General features: G+C 31.3%; 1 long non-coding RNA gene across 1 annotated transcript in view; it reads left to right on the forward strand.

Moving 5' to 3' along the window:
- The window catches only part of LOC148276597 (uncharacterized), a 223,647-nt gene extending 219,703 nt beyond the window's left edge, over positions 1–3,944 (forward strand). The window contains exon 3 of the long non-coding RNA XR_015823697.1: positions 2,903–3,944. This is a non-coding gene — a long non-coding RNA (uncharacterized LOC148276597). The remainder of the gene's footprint in view (positions 1–2,902) is intronic.
- Positions 3,945–6,000: the final 2,056 nt, after the last annotated feature.

The raw sequence follows: 6,000 nt of genomic DNA on the forward strand, positions 1-6,000 counted from the left end.
CTTTTGACATGTCCGTCTTTAAGTATTTGTTGGATTTGGATATGCCATGTTTTTCTCGGTCTTCCTCTATTTCTGCATCCATCGACATTCGCATTGTAAATATTTTTAGCCGTTCTTTCGCTGTCCATTTGCTATCCATGTCCAAACCAACGCAGAGATCCTTTCTTATTTTTATCGATAGTGCCTATCTAAGCCTTACATTATGTAAGATTACTCGTATTTGCTTATTTTATTTTTATTTTTTATCACTAGTATTTTGAAATCAAACAGTTTGTCAGTAAACGTCAATTATATATTATTTTCAAGCTTGATCAAGTCACAACAATTAAACATAACAATCTCGATACCGGAAAAAAATATTTTTTCTGAATTATTTTCTTCAAAACATTTTTATTTTGTCAAAATTTTAGTAAACAAGTACAGAGTGTAACCCTCCGGGGAGTTTATCAAAAATAATAAATATTTTAACAGAGAATTAGAATAATATCAAAAAAGAACAGCCGCGACATTCCATAGATTTATATACTATCAAGCGTTTACCAGCTGTTTATTAAAATTTATGTTTATTTATTTATTAATTTACACGCCCTACGGGCTTTAACATTTATAAGAAATTACATTCAAGTGCAGCAGTGTAAGAAAAGTATGTAAATTTAGTTAACATTAAAGATAACATGAGAATAACTAAAAGATACAATAATAAGTAAACATAAGGAAATGTACCAACATAGGTATATGGGTACATAGAAAAATATTTAATAAATTTACATATGAAAACATACACACATACATAAACATGTATATGCATACATATACACACGTATACATACATACATGTAAATATATATACATACACAAACACGCACATACATATGCATACATATAAGTTTATACATTATTATAGAGATACATGAGAAAAAAAATTGTTAATAAAGAACAATATTAAGAAATTTTATACAAATTAATTTATAACCTTTTGAATACTCAACCTATATTTATATAAAGACAGACGGAATATATCAACTTCGCCATTCTCGTTACCTAGCCGGTGTAGTAATATTTTTTCATTTTTGGTATTCTTTTATGATATGCATTTTTCCACTTTCCAGTATGTTGGATCCCGACTTATTGCAGGGCTTTTTGCCTCATCAAATTAGGAAAGCCTTTTTTTAAATGTATTTTATATAAATAAATAATGATTTGAAATACATTTACATAAAAAAAGTGTCAGATATGCTTCCTCACAACATTTAGGGGTCGAATTAAAAAATGAAAAACATAATAATACATGTCTAAACGTAGGCATTGTGCTTAAAGTAAACCTGGTAATTACTAGATGTTCATATTTTCTTCACAGTTATTTAATTTATTTATCAATTTTATTTTATTTATCTGACAAATATCTCAACCCAAGAAACATTTTCAAGTCTTATGACCCGTCATTGGCTTATTCACTTCCTGATGTTTGCGATTTCCACATTTCTACAGATTTCAGAAGTTGTATATTTTGTTAAACCAGGTGTACTTTCACATTATTTTACGCTTCCTCATGGATGACATCTGTTGAGTTTATAGTAGTTTATTTAAACTAATTACCTTTTTTTATTTCTATCGATCAATATTTCAAACTGTATATACGAGCGATATCCAGAAAGTAAGATTAATAAATTTAAAACATCGAAAAAAAAATCACAGCTTGTTTATAATATATTACTTATTTTTCCACGTAGTCGCCTTACCGTTCTATGCAAATTGTATGTCGTGGCAAAAGTTTTCTGATGCTTTACTCGTAGAACTCTCCCGTCATCTCCTTCGTCCACTTCAAGACCTCTTGTTTCACTTCTTTATGGGTTAGTTTTTTTTTTCACCAATGTGAGTCTTCAAGAAGGTGAAAAGATAAAAATCTTAAGGCGCTAAGTTAGGGGAATATGCAGGGTGCTTCAAAATGTCCCAACAAACGAGTTCAAATGCGCTTTGGTGGCATTAGCCGTGTGCGGGCGGGCGTTGTCGTGCAACAAACACACAACCTTCGTTTGTTTTGAATTGCTCCTTTCAGCTTTTATAGGATCTCATAGTATCGTACTACAGTATTTGTCTCCCTTTGAGACAAAAAATCAATCAAAATTATCCCCTTTTGGTCCCAAAACACAGATGCCATGATTTTTTTGGTCAAAATTGAGGTTTTAAATTGTTTGGCAGATGGGGAGCTAGTATGCCTTCACTGTGATGTCTTTTGAGCAACCCATGTTTTATCACCAGTCACAAAGTCACATAAACAGTTTTGATCCGTGCAAAAATTTTAGTCGGAGTTTTTCCTTCAGCAAGAAGGAACCTTATGACAGCGTGGACCTCGCACTTGGCGAGATTTTTTATTGACATCTTCCACAGAAACGAACACTACGAGCCAAGTTTTGGAACTAACGAGAGTCGCCAGTGCTCAATGTGTTCAAGAGACCCCCCACTACCAATAAGTGCCAACTTTTGGAAAAAAAAATCTCACAGCACGAGAGCCAAACAGTACTCTTACTTTTTGTATATGCTTCGTACCATCTACTGCTAGGGTAGGCTTAACATTATCATTATTTTTTTTATTTCAATTTATTAATTATTTTATTTGAGCTAGGTATTATTAAAATATGTTGAGAATGTCGAATATTTGAAAATGCATGTACCCCTCTATGATTAAAATCTAGTATTGATATTTCGCCATATTTATTGATATTTCGCCATATTCAAAACAGTTTTTAATTACTGTATTCTGTGTATACAGTAAATAACAATAGAAACCATAATATTTTATTGACTTGTAAAATATTTATATTTCTTTGATTGTTTAATAATAAATATGTACTTTTTATAATTTATGGTATTTTGAATAAAAAGTATTTTTCCTTTTTTCCAGACCGCAATTTTTCAACAGAAGAGCACACAATCTGACAATTCGTAATATTGTTTCTGGCTGGAGAAACTAACTATAAGCACCAGTTTCCTCTCTTATCTTTTGTTGACAAAGATGACGCCACATAAACCTAACTAAGACGCCATATCTGCAGACCCTGGAGCACCTGGTACCGCAGTCTAAGTGATTACTTCAACCAGCGAACGTCAGGCTCCACAAACTAGATATATTATATACACCAGTTATCTTGCACTCCCATTAAAAATCAACTGCTAAGTGAAAACTTCTCCGCCTGTAAATCAAATCATAACTTTTACACCCAGAACTAAAGTCATACTTTAAAACTGATGATAATATTTTACAACTCCAACAACTGAACAGTAAATCAAATGAAAACTAAGAGTTTTTCCAGTTTATTTGCGGATCCTATTAAATTTCGACACGCGAGAGATTATTATTAGATTTCAAATAAACGTTTAAAAATGATTCCCAAAAAGTTTTCAAAGTAAATTTAATGTAGGCAATGTAATTCGGATTAGTTAAAAATGATTCCATAAATACGAAATTTGTGTTTTTTGTGACGTACAAATATTTCGAGAAAACAGTGAACTAAATCGTTTTAAAATGAGTGTGTTTCTTGATAAGATTTTGAAAACGAGTGATTTGAAGGCGGCCAATGGATTTGGAAGAAAGTTGCTAGACACAGTGACAGAATCAGCAAAAGTCTTGGATACGGTTCTGAAAAGCCTTGATGACACTGAAAATGAATTGAATTTAGACTCTAAGAGTACCCATCTTTCCTTGGATCCTACAAAGCATGGTGGCTTCTTTGGGCATGAGTTTGGAGAGCTGGATCTTGATTTTCTCCAGTCTGTCAACAAGAGCCAGGAGATGGCGTGTGCCTATAGAGCTGCGGCAGCCCAGCCTGAAGGTAGTTGTCCTGTGTTCTGGGATGGCATCCTGTGCTGGCCACAGACGTCTCCTGGAACGGCAGCTCTGCTGAAGTGCTTCGAAGAGTTTGGAGGCATCAGATATGATTCATCGCGTGAGTAAAACTTATTTTTATTTATTTATTATATCGAAATAATACTGCATTTAATTTCGAGATGAAGAAAGAACAAACAAACTAGACGATAAAATAATATAATTAAATATGTTTTGATGTCGTGGAAGCTATGAAATCATTAAAAAACATTATTAATATCGACTAGGAGAACGTATTGTAAGGAACAAAGTACAAATAAAAATAATTCGTATTTCTATTTTTTTACAATATATTCATAGTTCATATAATTGAACAAACATTGCGTAAAAAAATGCTATTCATATTCTCAATTCTTCTCTTACCCTTTTTAATTTTTCGCCGACGATATCAATTGCTGTAATTAATTATAAATACATTATTTGTTTCTTATACTGTATTAGGTAAAAGCTTTTTCGAAATTACTGTTTTTTATGTTTATTTCATCAAGAAGGGATAGTTGTGAGCCTAATTACAAAATATCTGCAAATATGTTATTCTAGATATAAAATCGTTTTTTTTTATATATGTGTTTACTTCAAATCCATCAGTACAATATAAATCATGTTTTGTCACGAAATGTCAGAACCAGACCTACATCGTTCCAAAATTAAAAACAACAATGACACATCATTATGCTTACAGAAAAACATGTTTCTATTCATACGAATTATTTTATGAAAGAAGTTTAAATTTCTTTAATTGTTTTTTTCTTCAATGGCACTCGCTAAACTTTTTGTATATTTAATAAATTTAGGAATATTTATAAAAGAAAATAGAAGGGTTTATTACGGTACAAAGGAACAATTTTTTTTTTTTACGTAATTAAAAACATGAATATACAATAATTGTACATTATATTGAATTTGTATATCACCGTGATTTTTTTTTAATCAAAAAAACTGTTTAACTGAGAAAATGGGTCTTATGCTAAAAAGGCATTACATTTTGTCACACATTCGACAATAGTCAAGTGGTCATCTCGATTGCTTTTTCAAATTTGTATTCTTGAAAAACCTTCTACAATTTCACTGTAAAGCGAATGAAAAATAGGCAACACGTATTTGTTTGTGACTTTTGTGTCAGTTTAAACGTTTTTTTTTTCCGCTATGTATTGTTTACTGATAAACAGAAAGATTTCACTAGATCACATTGGCATGTTAAATCGGGTTGTGGTCCCGTAGATAGTTTCTGGGACTCATGGCTGTAAGGTCCGTGGTTCAAATTCCACTCTACCATAACTTGTTTCCCATATTCTAATAGTGCGTTAATTACAACTAGTTGAAAATGGCCCTCAAAAGTAAATATTTGGGTAAATCATAAGAACGGAAATGTTTCTTAAGGTTAATGATTTAAAAAAAATACTAAATATGTAATACCTATTCGATCAATGTATTTTAAAAATTTATGATTCATTTAATATACACTCAATATTATTTTTGGTATATTTACATATTTATACACACACAATTCTGGGTTTTATCCCAAGGGGGAGTAGGTATTTTTTATTTATATCACTACGCTAGCGAAAGCTTTCCTTGTTTCATGACATATATACAAAAAACCAAAAATGTCACCGATATGGATATTCGCTAATAAGTGGAATGGGGAATGTTGTAGTATCTACATAAAAGTGGCCACTTGAACCCAACCTATGACAGGTCATAAGCCCTGTAAACGCTCGAATATCCATAATCTTGAAACAAAAATTCTACCCATCTCTGTAGTGATATAAATAATAATATACACTCTTTGTATGTAATTTTTTTTTGATATCGTAAAAGGAAAACATGATTTTAAAATTATTTTTATTTCAGAAACGATTGGTTGGTTTTTGAACATATTATTTTCAAATTTCTCGCTATACCGAAATCATAACATTCTGCACTGCTGTTAATTTTGAATTATATTATCTAAAATGAAATTGAAATACTCTTCATTTAAAGATAAATGCCGAACGTTTTACATGGAGAAAGTTTGACAGCTGAAGTGACGATGTTGCATTTGAGATAAATTCGACTGGTTTTTGATCAACTTCATTCGCATAGGTGGTTCTAGACTACTGTCACTCGTCAATTCA

This window comes from Micrasema longulum, unplaced genomic scaffold, assembly GCF_059751315.1.
Source record: "Micrasema longulum isolate JH-2025_06_02 unplaced genomic scaffold, ASM5975131v1 h1tg001186l, whole genome shotgun sequence".
In the NCBI taxonomy this organism is placed as follows: Eukaryota; Metazoa; Arthropoda; class Insecta; order Trichoptera; family Brachycentridae; genus Micrasema; species Micrasema longulum.